Source organism: Procambarus clarkii, chromosome 5 (genome assembly GCF_040958095.1).
Source record: "Procambarus clarkii isolate CNS0578487 chromosome 5, FALCON_Pclarkii_2.0, whole genome shotgun sequence".
NCBI classification, from domain to species: domain Eukaryota; kingdom Metazoa; phylum Arthropoda; class Malacostraca; order Decapoda; family Cambaridae; genus Procambarus; species Procambarus clarkii.
The window spans coordinates 46,692,482-46,707,993 of NC_091154.1; positions in this window are offsets into that span (position 1 = coordinate 46,692,482).

Consider the following 15,512-nt stretch of genomic DNA (forward strand, 5'->3'; position numbering starts at 1 on the left):
ACATGTATGTTCTGCAAAAACAAACATTCAACATACTGTTGTGCTAATTATCCAGACAGAGACACTCGTATTAAGCGACTCCAGGAATTAGGGAGATGTGCAAGGTGTCTCAAGTCACACAACATAGACTATTGTGATACCCAATTCAACACCTGTAACAGGTGTAGAAGAGGTAGGCACCATGCAGCACTGTGCAAATATACGAAATTAACGTATTCAAGACCCAAGGTGGAAGATAGCATTCCCACCACAGTACAGTACTGCAAGGTGCAACAAACAAAGAGTGTCCAATCGGCAAAGTCTAAAGGTAATACAACTTTGCCTACTGCCAAAATAACCATCCAGAATAAGAGGGCCAAGGTCCATACCCGTGGGTTGTTTGACCAAGGGTCCCAGAGAACATATGTCACTAAAAAGTTGGCAGATGAATTACAATTAAGGCCTATAGCCCAGACGACAATCAACATCTCCGGGTTTATAACAGATGCAGGACTTCAAGTCTACCAGGTGGTACAATCATCAGTACGTTTAGGCAGGTACGTCTATCAAGTACAAGCCATTGTGGTGGACAAAATACCAGTAGACCTACAAGTTCAAGGTAACAGCCAACAGCAACAGCCAAAATTCCTGAGAAATAGAGGAATAAAATTGGCAGATAATATTAATTCCCGTAGTCTCTCCTCGTAGCTCATACCTCTCAGCTCGGGTACTAGTCTGGTGGCAAACCTTTGAACCTTTTCCAGTTTAGTCTTATCCTTGACTAGATATGGACTCCATGCTGGGGCTGAATACTCCAGGATTGGCCTGACATATACAAAGTTCTGAATGATTCTTTACACAAGTTTCTGAATGCCGTTCGTATGTTGGCCAGCCTGGCATATGCCGCTGATGTTATCCTCTTGATATGGGCTGCAGGAGACAGGTCTGGCGTGATATCAACTCCTAAGTCCTTTTCTTTCTCTGACTCCTGAAGAATTTCCTCTCCCAGATGATACCTTGTATTTGGCCTCCTGCTCCCTACACCTATCTTCATTACATTACATTTGGTTGGGTTAAACTCTAACAACCATTTGTTCGACCATTCCTTCAGTTTGTCTAGGTCTTCTTGAAGCCTCAAACAGTCCTCTTCTGTTTTCTTAATCTGTCTTGTTTAACGCAACAGTAAAATGTGTACTTGGTTGTAACAACGATTCTTCGCGGCGGGGATCGTATTCCAGGGACCTGCCCGAAACGCTACGAGTACTAGTGGCTGTACAAGAATGTAACAACTCTTGTATATATCTCAAAAAAAAAAATCCTTCTCATAATTTTGGCATCGTCCGCAAACATTGAGAGAAATGAATCTATACCCTCCGGGAGATCATTTACATATATCAGAAACAAGATAGGACCGAGTACAGAGCCCTGTGGGACTCCACTGGTGACTTCACGCCAATTGGAGGCCTCACCCCTCACCGTAACTCTGCTTCCTATTGCTTAGATACTCCCTTATCCACTGGAGCACCTTACCAGCTACACTTGCCTGTCTCTTCAGCTTATGTACCAGCCTCTTATGCGGTTCTGTGTCAAAGGCTTTCCGACAATCCAAGAAAATGCAGTCTGCCCAGCCCTCTCTTTCTTGCTTGATCTTTGTCACCTGGTCGTAGAATTCTATTAAGCCAGTCAGGCAAGATTTACCCTCCCTGAACCCATGTTGGCGATTTGTCACGAAGTCCCTTCTCTCCAGATGTGCTACGAAGTTTTTTCTCACGATCTTCTCCATCACCTTGCATGGTATACAAGTCAAGGACACTGGCCTGTAGTTCAGTGCCTCTTGTCTGTCACCCTTTTTGTATATTGGGACCACATTCGCCGTCTTCCATATTTCTGGTAGGTCTCCCGTCTCCAGTGACCTACTATACACTATGGAGAGTGGCAAGCAAAGTGCCTCTGCACACTCTTTCAGTACCCATGGCGAGATCCCGTCTGGACCAACAGCCTTTCTAACATCCAGATCCAGCAGGTGTCTCTTGACCTCCTCTCTCGTAATTTCGAACTCTTCCAAGGCCGCCTGGTTTACTTCCCTTTCTCCTAGCACAGTGACCTCACCTTGTTCTGTTGTGAAGACCTCTTGGAACCTGTGTGTGTGTGTGTGTGTGTGTGTTTGTGTGTGTGTGTGTGTGTGTGTGTGTGTGTGTGTGTGTGTGTGTGTGTGTGTGTGTGTGTGTGTGTGTATGTGTGTGTGTGTGTGTGTGTGTGTACTCACCTATATGTGCTTGCAGGATCGAGCATTGACTCTTGGATGTGTGTGTGTGTGTGTGTGTGTGTGTGTGTGTACTCACCTAGTATACCTTGTACTCACCTAGTTGTGCTTGCGGGGGTTGAGCTCTGGCTCTTTGGTCCCGCCTCTCAACCGTCAATCAACAGATGTACAGGTTCCTGAGCCTATTGGGCTCTATCATATCTACTCTTGAAACTGTGTATGGAGTCAGCCTCCACCACATTGCTTCCTAATGCATTCCATTTGTCAACCACTCTGACACTAAAAAAGTTCTTTCTAATATCTCTGTGGCTCATTTGGGCACTCAGTTTCCACCTGTGTCCCCTAGTGCGTGTGCCCCTTGTGTTAAATAGCCTGTCTTTATCAACCCTGTCGATTCCCTTGAGAATCTTGAATGTGGTGATCATGTCCCCCCTAACTCTTCTGTCTTCCAACGAAGTGAGGTTTAATTCCCGTAGTCTCTCCTCGTAGCTCATACCTCTCAGCTCGGGTACTAGTCTGGTGGCAAACCTTTGAACCTTTTCCAGTTTAGTCTTATGCTTGACTAGATATGGACTCCATGCTGGAGCCGCATACTCCAGGATTGGTCTGACATATGTGGTATATAATGTTCTGAAAGATTCTTTACACAAGTTTCTAAAGGCCGTTCTTATGTTAGCCAACCTGGCATATGCTGCTGATGTTATCCTCTTGATATGAGCTTCAGGAGACAGGTCTGGCGTGATATCAACCCCCAGGTCTTTCTCTCTCTCTGACTCTTGAAGTATTTCATCTCCCAAGTGATACCTTGTATCTGGTCTCCTGCTTCCTACCCCTATCTTCATTACATTACATTTGCTTGGGTTAAACTCTAACATCCATTTGTTCGACCATTCCTGCAGCTTGTCCAGGTCTTCTTGAAGCCTCAAGCTGTCCTCCTCTGTCTTAATCCTTCTCATAATTTTGGCGTCGTCAGCAAACATTGAGAGGAATGAGTCTGCTATGGGGAGTATATCTTCGCCAGCTTCAGAGTCAAGGGTGCCGAGTCTGTCCTGACTGTGGGTGCAGTTTATAGAATTCCTAACACTGATGTGTCCGAATTCAACTCAAACCTTAGAAATCTAATACTTGATAACAGACTGAACAAAAACCACCTAATTATCGCAGGGGACTTTAATATTGACCTCTGCGAGCCTGAACATCCCACTGCTGTTAGCTTCCTCAACTGTATGAATTCCTGCTTCCTCATACCCTTAATCACTAGACCAACTAGAATCACTGATAGCACTGCCACGACTCTAGATCACATCTGGACAAACATAACCTCTCCGCTTACTTCAGGTATAATCACCGATAGCACTACAGATCATTACCCCACATTTCTCTTAACTAACATTAGCAAACCACCTCTTGAGTCAAGAGTGATACGTTTTAGACTACACAATGAAACTGCTATAGACAATTTTATAACTGCTGCTGATAATGTCAACTGGGAGTCCGAGTTAGGTAACATAGTGGACATCAACCTTGCAGTACAATCTTTTCTTCAAAAAACTCTTAGCCTTTATAATACCCACTGTCCTATGCTTACAAAACAAGTCACAACCAAAAGGCTTAACAATCCCTGGCTTACAAAGGGAATACTTAAATCTATTAATAAAAAACATGACCTTGAGAAGAAGTATAGGTTAGGAATTGTCTCCAAAGAATTCTCAAAGAATTACTCATTATTGCTGTCTAAGATAATTAGACGAGCCAAAACTAAATACTACGAAGATAAATTTACCCAAATAAAGAGCAACATTAAACAAACTTGGAGAACAATTTCTCAAATATTGGGATCAAAGAAGTCTTTAAATAACAAACCGACTCTCCTGTCTAATAACGATGGTCAGCTTTCAGCCTCTGATTCTGCTACTGAGTTCAATAGGTTCTTCTCTTCCATTGGTTCATCCCTTGCAAATGATATTCCATCTTCCAGTACAGACATTAATGACTATCTTTCAGGTAACTATCCACAGTCTCTGTACCTAAAGCCTATTAATTCCACTGACGTCAATGAGATAATCCTTTCCCTTAAAACCAAGTCTGGTGCCCTTGAGGAGATACCAACTTTAATTTACAAAAAAACCTCCAGATCTTTAGCCCCTGCTATTGCTTTGCTCTTCAACAAGTCACTTGAACTCCAAACCTTCCCAGATATTCTAAAAAAAGCGAGAGTAACGCCTGTCCACAAATGTGGTAATCTCACAGATGTTAACAACTACAGACCTATATCTATCCTGCTAAACTTGTCAAAAATTTTTGAAAAACTAATCTATAAGCAGCTTTACTCATATCTAGCCAAACTCAATATACTTAGCCCTTGCCAATATGACTTCAGACCCAAAAAAAGCACTAACGATGCACTTATTAGTATGCTTAACTCGATTCATACAGCTCTTGATAAAAATGAGTTCTCTGTTGGGTTGTTTGTGGACCTGCGTAAAGCTTTTGACACTGTCAACCACCAAAACCTTCTTCTTAAATTACATCATTATGGAGTCAGAGGACACTCCCTACAATACCTCAAATCCTACCTTACTGACAGGCTCCAATATGTTTCTGTGAATAACACAATTTCTCCCACCCTACCCATCAACATTGGTGTTCCCCAGGGCAGCATACTTGGCCCTCTCCTCTTTCTCATCTACATTAATGACCTTCCAAATGCCTCCCAACACCTCAAACCAATTCTATTTGCTGACGACACAACCTTCATTTACTCCAGTCCTGATCCCCTTGCTCTAAATGCCACAGTAAATACTGAGCTAAATAAAGTCCATCTGTGGCTAACTGCCAACAAACTCACCCTTAACATTGACAAAACCTTCTATATTCTGTTTGGCAATAAATCCTCTAATCAAATAAATCTCAAAATAAACAATACCCAAATTTGTAACAAATTAGATGGCAAATTCCTTGGCGTTCTCATTGACCACAAGCTGAATTTCCAGGGACACATTCTAAACATATCAAAAAAAGTTTCAAAAACTGTTGGCATTCTTTCTAAGATCAGATATTATGTACCACGCCCTGCCCTGGTGACTCTCTATTACTCCCTTATCTATCCATATCTCAACTATGGTATTTGTGCTTGGGGCTCTACTACCCAAAATCACTTACGTCCTCTAATTACTCAACACAAAGCTGCTATTAGGACAATATCCAATTCTGGCCCCAGACATCACTCGGTACCCCTACTTAAATCTCTGAATATGTTAGACATTAAGTCACTGCACATTCTCTCATGTGTATTATACATATATAAAACGCTAAACTATAATGCCAATCCTGATCTCAAAAGCTTCATAGAAGGTTGTATCAGAACCCATGAGCATCACACCAGAAATAAATACAGTTTTGATATTCCTAGAGTACGACTTAATCAAACTAGAAATGCTCTACAAATCAAGGGGCCCAGAATGTGGAATGACCTTCCCAACCATGTTAAAGACTGTACCTCTCTCAACCAGTTTAAGTTAAAAGCGAAGCTATACCTAATAAATTCCCTGTAACCTACCTTACCCTTCTATTGTCAACCAATGTCTGTTTTTTTCTTTAAAGAGCGCTGTTTTTCGACATAATTGTATTTGTGCTGCTTTTTCATCTATGTTTTCATTTCTTGTTTTCATTCTACTCATTATGCTCAATTAGTATTAAGCTTGTCATTTAAGTTTATCATGCCCGAAACGCTTTGCGTAATAGTGGCTTTAGGCATTGTATGTACTAGCTATACCTATAAGTTAAACAATCCTTGTAAATATTTATTGTATGTATGTACCTTACCTAAATAAAATTGTATTGTATTGTCTATACCCTCTGGGAGATCATTTACGTATATCAGAAACAGGATAGGTCCAAGCACAGAGCCCTGTGGGACTCCACTGGTGACTTCACGCCATTCTGAGGTCTCACCCCTCACTATCTCTGCTTCCTATTGCTTAGGTACTCCCTTATCCACTGGAGCGCCCTACCAGTTACTCCTGCCTGTTTCTCCAGCTTATGCATCAACCTTTTATGGGGTACTGTGTCAAAGGCTTTCCGACAGTCCAAAAAAATGCAGTCCGCCCATCCTTCTCTTTCTTGCTTAATCTTTGTCACCTGATCATAGAATTCTATCAAGCCTGTAAGGCAAGATTTACCCTCCCTGAACCCATGTTGATGGGTTGTCACGAAGTCTCTTCTCTCCAGATGTTATCTTGAGGTTATCTTGAGATGATTTCGGGGCTTTAGTGTCCCCGCGGCCCGGTCCTCGACCAGGCCTCTTTTGTTGAGTTCTTCACACACCTCTTTGTCATTCTCTGTGTACCTGTCCTCGCCCACCCAAAGTTTCATCACCTGTTCCTTCACTGTTGTCTTCCTCCTGATGTGACTGTGTAGTAGCTTTGGTTCGGTCTTGGCTTTATTAGCTATATCATTTTCATACCTTTTCTCAGCTGCTCTTCTCACACTAACATACTCGTTCCTGGTTCTCTGGTATCTCTCTCTACTTTCTGGTGTTCTGTTATTACGGAAGTTCCTCCATGCCCTATTGTTCAGCTCCTTTGCTTTCATACATTCCCTATTAAACCACGGATTCTTCCTTTGCTTCTCTGTTTTTTCCTGTTGGGCTGGGACAAACCTGCTTACAGCCTCCTGACATTTTTGGGTGACATAGTCCATCATGTCTTGTACAGACTTGGTTATGAGTTCTGTGTCCCAATGTATATCCCATAGGAATTTATTCATCTCCTCATAGTTTCCCTTTCGGTACGCCAGCCCTTTGTTTCCCAGTTCTTTTTTTGGGGGTGATAATTCCTAGCTCAACCAAGTACTTAAAGCTCAATACACTATGATCACTCATTCCCAAGGGGGCTTCCAACTTAACTTCCCTTATATCCGACTCATTTAGGGTAAATATCAGATCAAGCAAGGCTGGTTCATCCCCTCCTCTCATTCTTGTCGGTCCCTTGACGTGTTGACTTGAAAAGTTTCTTGTTGCCACATCCAGCAGCTTAGCTCTCCATGTGTCTGGGCCTCCATGTAGGTCTCTGTTCCCCCAATCTATCTTCCCATGGTTGAAGTCTCCCATGATTAGTAGTCTGAATCTGTTCCTGCTAGCCACAGAAGCTGCTCTCTCTATTATATTGATGGTGGCCAAGTTGTTTCTATCATATTCCTGTCTGGGTCTCCTGACATTCGGTGGGGGGTTATATATGACTACTACTATAATTTTCTGTCCTCCAGTTGCTATGGTGCCTGATATGTAGTCACTGAAACCTTCACAGTTCTGAATTACCATCTCTTCGAAACTCCAACCTTCTCTTAGTAGCAAAGCTACACCACCTCCTCCTCTCCCTTCTCTCTCTTTCCTCACTACATAGTAGCCCTGTGGAAACACTACGTTTGTTATGGTTTGTTGTGTGTGTGTGTGTGTGTGTGTGTGTACTCACCTAATATACCTTGTGTGTGTGTGTGTACTCATCTAGTATACCTTGTGTGTGTGATAGTGTATGTTATTAAAGTACATATATGTGGGCATTGTTTTGTGTGTTGTGTGTGGGGTAAGATGGTGCCCGAGGTCTGGAGTGTAGTACGATACTGCCAGGCCTGGCCTGTGATCCCAACGGTTGGTAGGCGAGGCTGTGCTGGCTGTCAGTGTCCCTCTCCATGCTGTAGGCCTCACAGCTAGGATCGTCTCTCTCTCTCCATCTATCTCCCTCTTCTCTCTCTCCATCTATCTCCCTCTTCTCTCTCTCCATCTATCTCCCTCTTCTCTCTCTCCATCTATCTCCCTCTTCTCTCTCTCCATCTATCTCCCTCTTCTCTCTCCATCTATCTCCCTCTTCTCTCTCTCCATCTATCTCCCTCTTCTCTCTCTCCAACTATCGCCTCTTCTCTCTCTTGTTCTCTCACTTCTTCTCTTTTCCTTTCTTCTTTGTCTCTCTCTCTTCTTCTCTCTTGTTTCTATCTCTCTCTTATCTCCCTTCTTGCTCTCTCTCTACTTCTCTCTCTATTCTCTACCTTTTTTCTTCTATTTTTCTCTCTCTCTCTCTTCTCTTTTATTCTCTCTTCTTCCCTTCCTTCTTGCTCTCTCTCTCTCTTCTTCTTTTTTCTTGTTATCTACCTTTTTCTTCTCTCTGTCTGTCTCTTTCTTCTTCTTCTCTCTCTCTCTCTCATTTTCTCTTCTTCTTCTCCCTCAATGTTCTGTCTTTACTTCTCTCTCTCTCTCCCTCTCTTTCCTTCCTCTCTCTCTCTCTTTCCTTCCTCTCTCTTCTTCTTCTACCATTCTTCTTCTATCTCTCTCCCTCTTCTCTTTCTCTCTCCTTCTTCTTTCTCTTCTATCTCCTTCTCTCTCTCTCTCTCTACTTTTATCTCCCTCTTTTCTCTCTCTCTCTCTCTCTTGTTCTCTTGCTTCTTCTCTTTTTCTTTTTAAATAATTTAAAAACACACAACACTTGTACCCCCTATTAGACTATTTTCCAGGAACTTCTTTTCGACGGCTAATAAAACGGAGGAAAGGATCCTAAAAGATATTGTTGATAGGAACGTTATCCCTACAGACAAAAATCAGAAAATACAACTGATAATTTATTATAAAACCAAAAAAACGGCCAATCTACTCATGAAAAACTCCACAGACACCAAGCAGAATGCCTTGAAGGAAACCAACGTCGTCTATGCCTTTAAATGCTCCCTTGGGGACTGTAAGCCCCAAAGAACTCAGTATATAGGCAAGACAACAACGTCTCTTTCCAGGCGACTAACAATGCATAAACAACAGGGCACCATCAAGGAACACATAATCTCTTCTCACAACCAGACCATCACCAGAGAAATCTTAACAAACAACACAGAAATCATTGATAGGTACAGCGATAGCAGACGGCTTGACATCAGCGAGGCACTACACATCAAAAAGTCAACACCAGTAATCAACAGCCAATTAATACACAACTATATTCTACCCACTTCAAGGCACCGTATGGGCCAATAGGCCCTCTGCAATTACTTCCATTCTCATGTACCCACCTCACCCATAACCTTTGTGTCACCTCTAAACGAATAAAAAGCAAGATTTAGGTCAAATGTATCATACACAGGGTACCAAGTGTATCATAAGTATAGTGTTAAGTGTAAACAAGTCTTTGAGAATGTAAGAAGCCCTTACGAAATGCTTCTAGGCGTCAGACCATTAATAAAAAGGAATTTTGGAGAATTGATATTTCCATTACCACCGACAGCGAAGAAAAACATAAGAAATATTGAAAAAAATCGTGTTAGAACTATTAATCTTACTTTTTAGGTCATATTCAACAACATATATACTCATACCCCAGAAGTGACTCGAACCCATACTGCCAGGAGCACTCTGCAACTGGTGTACAGGACCCCTTATCCACTCGACCATCATGACCGGACAAAAGCTGATGGTAGCCGAAGCTATTTCCCCATCAGCCTGCCAGCACTCTGATGATAATCTTGGGCATGGTATTTTGCACAGCAACTGGCATAACTGGTAAGACTGCTGTAAGGCTTCTGTGCTGGCTAGGGTTCGAATCTCCTGGTGGGAAAGTGTTCAAAGGTTGTATAATCTCTCTTGCGGTGTTTAGGCAAGTTGTGCATTAAGCATAGACACAGAGTTCTCCCATATTAACAGGAATTTGATGAAAGAAAGTGAGTAGCCCCTCACTATGCTCTAGTTGCCCTTGGGAGGTGGTGATCTTTGGAGGTGAAATACTCCGAAATTACCATCTCTTTTAAGGGTCTGAGCTGTGGTGCAGTGGGTTAAAGGCTTACCAGTTATGCCGGTTGCTGTAAGGCTTCTGTGCTGGCTAGGGTTCGAATCTCCTGGTGGGAAAGTGTTCTAAAGTTATATATGTATATATATATATATATATATATATATATATATATATATATATATATATATATATATATATATAAATATATATATATATATATATATATATATATATATATATATATATATATATATATATATATATTCATGAAAACTTGGCTTATTAGGCAAATCGGGCCTTGCATAGTAGGCCGAGAAGTGCGTTCTGGCTACTAGGTACGACATATATATATATATATATATATATATATATATATATATATATATATATATATATATATATATATATATATATATATATATATATATATATATATAATCCAGCCTGAAAAGTGTGCGCCATAACCATAACCATAGCGCCATTTTTGTCAACTACCATTCAAGCTGTCATTGCAATCAATCTTATATTGTTTCTGCTGTATTGTGCCTACCAATTTGTTGTCAACTACCATTTTAAGCTGTCATTGCAATCAATCTTAGCTACCTATGTGCTTTAATATACTGTACCTACAATTTTCTCTCATCTTCTTTTTTTTTTCATTTCATGTAATCTGTTATCATTTTTTGTCTATAAGTTTTGCAAGTATTTACCTCCTTAAAATTTTCTTAGATTAAGGACCTGCCCGAAACGCTGCGCGTGCTAGTGGCTTTACAAGACTGTAATTACCATATTTGTATCCTCACATTCCTTATGTACATTCTTGTATATGCATAAATAAATAAATAAATAAATAAATAACCTTAATTGTAACCTGTGATATAATGGAAAAGTATTCCACCAGTCTGTGAACCCTGCCCCAACATCATATGCAGATATCCCCCACTTCAGCAAACCAGCGTTCATATTAACAGGGTAGTAAATCCAGCCTGAAAAATGTGCGCCCTAACCAGAGGTTCACCAAATGGATATTGCATTGGAATTCCTTTTGTGCGCATTTTGTGTGCAATAACACCATGGTCACATTTGTTGAAGGCCTTTGCAAAATCTGTTTATATTATGTAAGTTTTTTGCTTGACTTCCATGGCATCTGATGCCATGTCATAGTGGTCTAGCAATTGAGTCAGAGGCATCCTGTTCTGAACTCATGTTGTCCAGGGTTGTGCAAACGCAGTGATTCTGTGTGTTCTGCGATCTTACTTCATAGCACGCTTTCGAAGATTTTTATGATGTTTGGTGTTAGAGCCATTTTTCTATAATTTTTTTCACCAGATTACTACCTCCTTTGTGAAGTGGCACAATCTCCACTGTTTTAAGTATGTCAAGTATAACACCAGTATCTAGGCTCCATCTCCAAAAGATGTTTAGGGCCTGTGATTTTTTTTTTGCAATTCTTGTTGAATATAGAATTCTGGGAGTCTGGGCTTGGTGTAAAGTGCATGGGCATGCTGTCTATGGCTACTTCAAAGTCGAGTGGGGTTAGAGTAACATCTGATGAACAAATCCACAAGGGCGGTGTTAAGGGTTCGAACTTACGTCCAGGATGATCCCAGATGTGCCTTAGTCGAATGCGCCATGACGTGGTTAAAAGCATTGTAACCGGGAGTGCAACTGCCCCCCACATGGATTCCACAGCCTCTCCGAGACACTAACTGGGGTTTTACACAATTACCCCATACACCCAGGCTCTGTCAACAAGCTGTTCTACCTCTTTGCCCTCACTTCAATACACACAAGAAATAAGTAATTATCAAAAGAAGTCACCAAACTGGGAAGGCATCATCAAATGTGCAGAATAATTAGAGGACACTAAATATCACCAAGGATGCCAATACGAGAACAGAAACGCATAGGGCGAACAATATCAAAAGTATTCGATTACCAAGAATTCTATCGAGGGACAAGCGACTGCGAGGGACAAGCGACTGCGAGGGACGGTCGGAAAGCAAGACACATGCTTGTCCTGGAAGTCAGGATATTCAACAAGGATATGCACGACCGTAAGAGGGACAATGCAATTTGGACAATAAGGAGCAGGGCAGCGCTCCATTAAGTAACCGTGAGTTAATGGGGATGTATGGGGGAATTGTATAAAAACCTGGTTTGTGTCTCAGAGAGACTGCAGGATCCATGGTAGGTCAAGTTGATTTCCCGGTTACAATTCTTATTACCATGTCATAGCTCAGTCGATTAAGGCGTGTCTGGGATCCTCACAGACGTAGGTTCGAACCCCTCATCACGGCCCTTGTGGATTTGTTCATTTGATGCATCACGCTATTTTGATTTCTGTGTGTATATTGGAGAGACGCTGGAAACAGTAGGGGAACTAAGGGAATATTAGAACGAATCAAGAAAACAGTAAGTAGCGTTATGGGCTCCAGCAAAAGCTGGGATTGGAGAGAGAAAGGAATAGCCACGTAAGCAACCAAGACGAGCACCAAGCATCGGCTCCTGGAGACAGACACAAAGGGGGAAAACTGTGAAATCAGAAGTTGGAGTTCATGGAAACTGCCATAATATCCACGAATATTCCATTGAAGAATAGATAAAAAGAGAAAGGACTGCAACAGAAAACAATGAAGAAACAAAGATTAAAAGGAACCAAGCATGTTAAAGAACCTCGGGATCAGGATCGTGTCAGCGAAGTCAGGGTTAGGAGGCATGGGTATACTGAGTAAGGATGGAGGGAAGGGAGCAGGACAGACCAGAGGCTGAGGAGCAGACAACCGAAGGTCAAGGACAGCAGGAGGAGGAGGGGCAGAAACCGGGGAGCGCACCTCAGCAAGGGCAGCAACCGAGAGGGAAGCGGGGCCCAAAGAAATCTCCACATCAGGAACAGGTGGATCGACCACCAAAACGGGATGGGATGGAGCGATAGTCAGAGGTGGGGGGGGGGGGAGGAAAAAAAACGAAGCCTTCTTACCCGCCGGGGAGGAGGAAGGAGATGGCCTGGCTTTCGCTTCTGACTCAAAGATACAGGTGTTCCAGCAACAATGTACTGGGGCAACAGACTCAAGTGTCTCAACAGGAGAAGAAGAACGAGAGTGAACAACACGATGATCGCTAGGAGTGAGATGGACATCAGCCCCACACAGACAGGCGGCGTGGAGAGCTAAGAGACAGAGAAGGATGGGAAGGAGGATCAGAGGGAGATGAGAAAGAAGATTCAGGAGACATGACAGACTAGGTAGAAAGAAGGGGAATCCCAGACAGAGAACCAGGAGGGGGACCTTGCAGGACAGAACGTAAAGGAACTGGGGACGAGGCGGCAGGCGTGTCTGATGTCTAAGGCCTGGAAACAGTTGTGAGACTGAGGAAGGTGGGAAGGACGAGGAGAGGAAGAGTGCAACACGCAAGCATAAAAGACGCTAGCAAAAGGGGGGGAGATGGCGAACTTGGTGCCTCGCCTCAGGAAAAGACAAACGTTCCTGGTGCTTCAAGTTGACGATGACTGCCTCAAGCTTGTAATGTATACACACGCGGGAGAAGGTAGGGTTGGCCTTACCGCACTTGAGGCAGCGAGCTAGGGAGAGAAGTGCACTCTGACTTAGAGTGACCTTCGTCCCCACACAAGGAATAGAGGGAGACAGTACTGGAGCATCGGAGGGTACCATGCCCAAATCACCAGCACTTATTACAGAGCCGAGGAGAGGGAATGTGAGGAGAGGGAATGTACTCCTGAACGGAGCACCTGGCACCAGCAAGAATGACAGGAGGCGGAAGGGTCTGACCATCAAAGGTAATTTTCACAACCCGAAGGGGTTGACGGTGACGACCACAAGAGGGACGAGTAAACGTGTCCACCTGGAGGACAGAATGGCCCTGGGCTACAAGGATATTCTTGATATCTTCGTGGGAGTTCTTTAGATTCCTAACACCGGTTGCAACATGGTGCGGGAGGAGAATAGTGCCAAAACTGGCGTTTAACCGAGCATTCTTGGAGACTCGAATAGGGGTCTCGCCAATGCAAGATAAGGCGACCAAGCGGGTAGCTGCATTCTAAGAAGGTGCAGCAACGATACGTGAACTGAGATGGGTGGGGTTGAAAGTAACAGAGTCATCCACGGAATCAATAAGGTGCCTATGAAGGGGAAAAATCGTCAGGAGTAGTAGAATCTAAATGATGGAGGTCAAAGTACTTAGTCCGCGTAGTAGGAACAAATAAGGCATGGTACGAAGAAGTATAAGAAAGGATTGTGTGAGTGTGGCCGCAGTGGGGACAGCGTTGAGAACCCCCAGAGAGGAGTTAAAAGGCACAGTAGTTACAATGAGAGATGGAGCTGGGCCATGGGACGAGGTGGTCACTGCTGGGGGCTTATAGCTCAACCCAACCACAGAGGAGGGAGGGGAGACGATGGGGAGTAGTCAGGAGTGTCAGAGGAGAAGCTAGGTCTGGGCCCAATGTAGCAGGGGCTACAGAGACCGGTCTTCCAACACAGTCTGACTTGGGGGCCTGGTCACCCACCCCATGAGCCCGAAAAATCATAAGAGGAATAGGATTTATCGACATGAAAATGAGAGGAAGACTTTCATTTACGAATGTGCCCCCACACCTACCACGGAGCCACAATTAGAGGAGAGGACACCCAACAAGAGACATGTTGCCGGTTTTGCCGTGGCCCCCTAGGGTGCATTGTGAGTATATTCCCCACAAACGCCACCTTAAGAACCATCAGTCCATCGAGATCGGGTCCAGTGCCGAAAGAAGGATTGACAATAAAAGCGCCCCCCTCGCTCGAGACGTTGGTTACGACAGTTCTACGGGTGAGAGAGAATGCCTTCTTAAACACCCGGGCATCAAAATAGAATAAGTCCAAAAGAATAATCAAGACTGGCAAAAGGTCAGCGGGAAATGACAATTAGAAAGGAGAAGAGGGGGGGGGGGAGAAAAATGAAACACAAGGAAAAGGAAAAAGAGAACCAGCACAATTGGAGAAGAAAGCAGTAGGAGCATAAGAGCCTCAAAAGGATAGAGAACTGACCCAAGGAGCATCACACCCCGGCAGCCACCCATCAAGCCCCCTCACGACAACCCCCGTGTTCGACAACAGGCCGGACAGGGAGGGGGGTCTCAAAACTTAAAAAAAAATCCACAAAAGAGAAAAGCAAAATTTTGTCCAACTAATCTTTGCTTGTTAGCTCTAAATTTCAAGGAGGGAAGAGCCAGCCCGGGTGACCAAAGCTGCCACAAGCCAGTTCTTGAATTAGAAAAGTCGTCAAGCAGAGGGAGTGTGACAGGAAGTCTCCAGGTCTCCCCCAGAAACTGGCATTTCATTATATTCAACGCTAGTTTTCTGTGGGGAGCCCCGTCGGCTACCTAAAGCTATCTATCCACATAGAAGGAAAAACTGGGACTTACCAGGGAGGCAGTAGCCCCAAGCCAGGAGTGTGAACCAGAAATCTGGCAGCCAAAACCCTGGTAAACCTCCAAAACCCCCGTGCTCGAACAT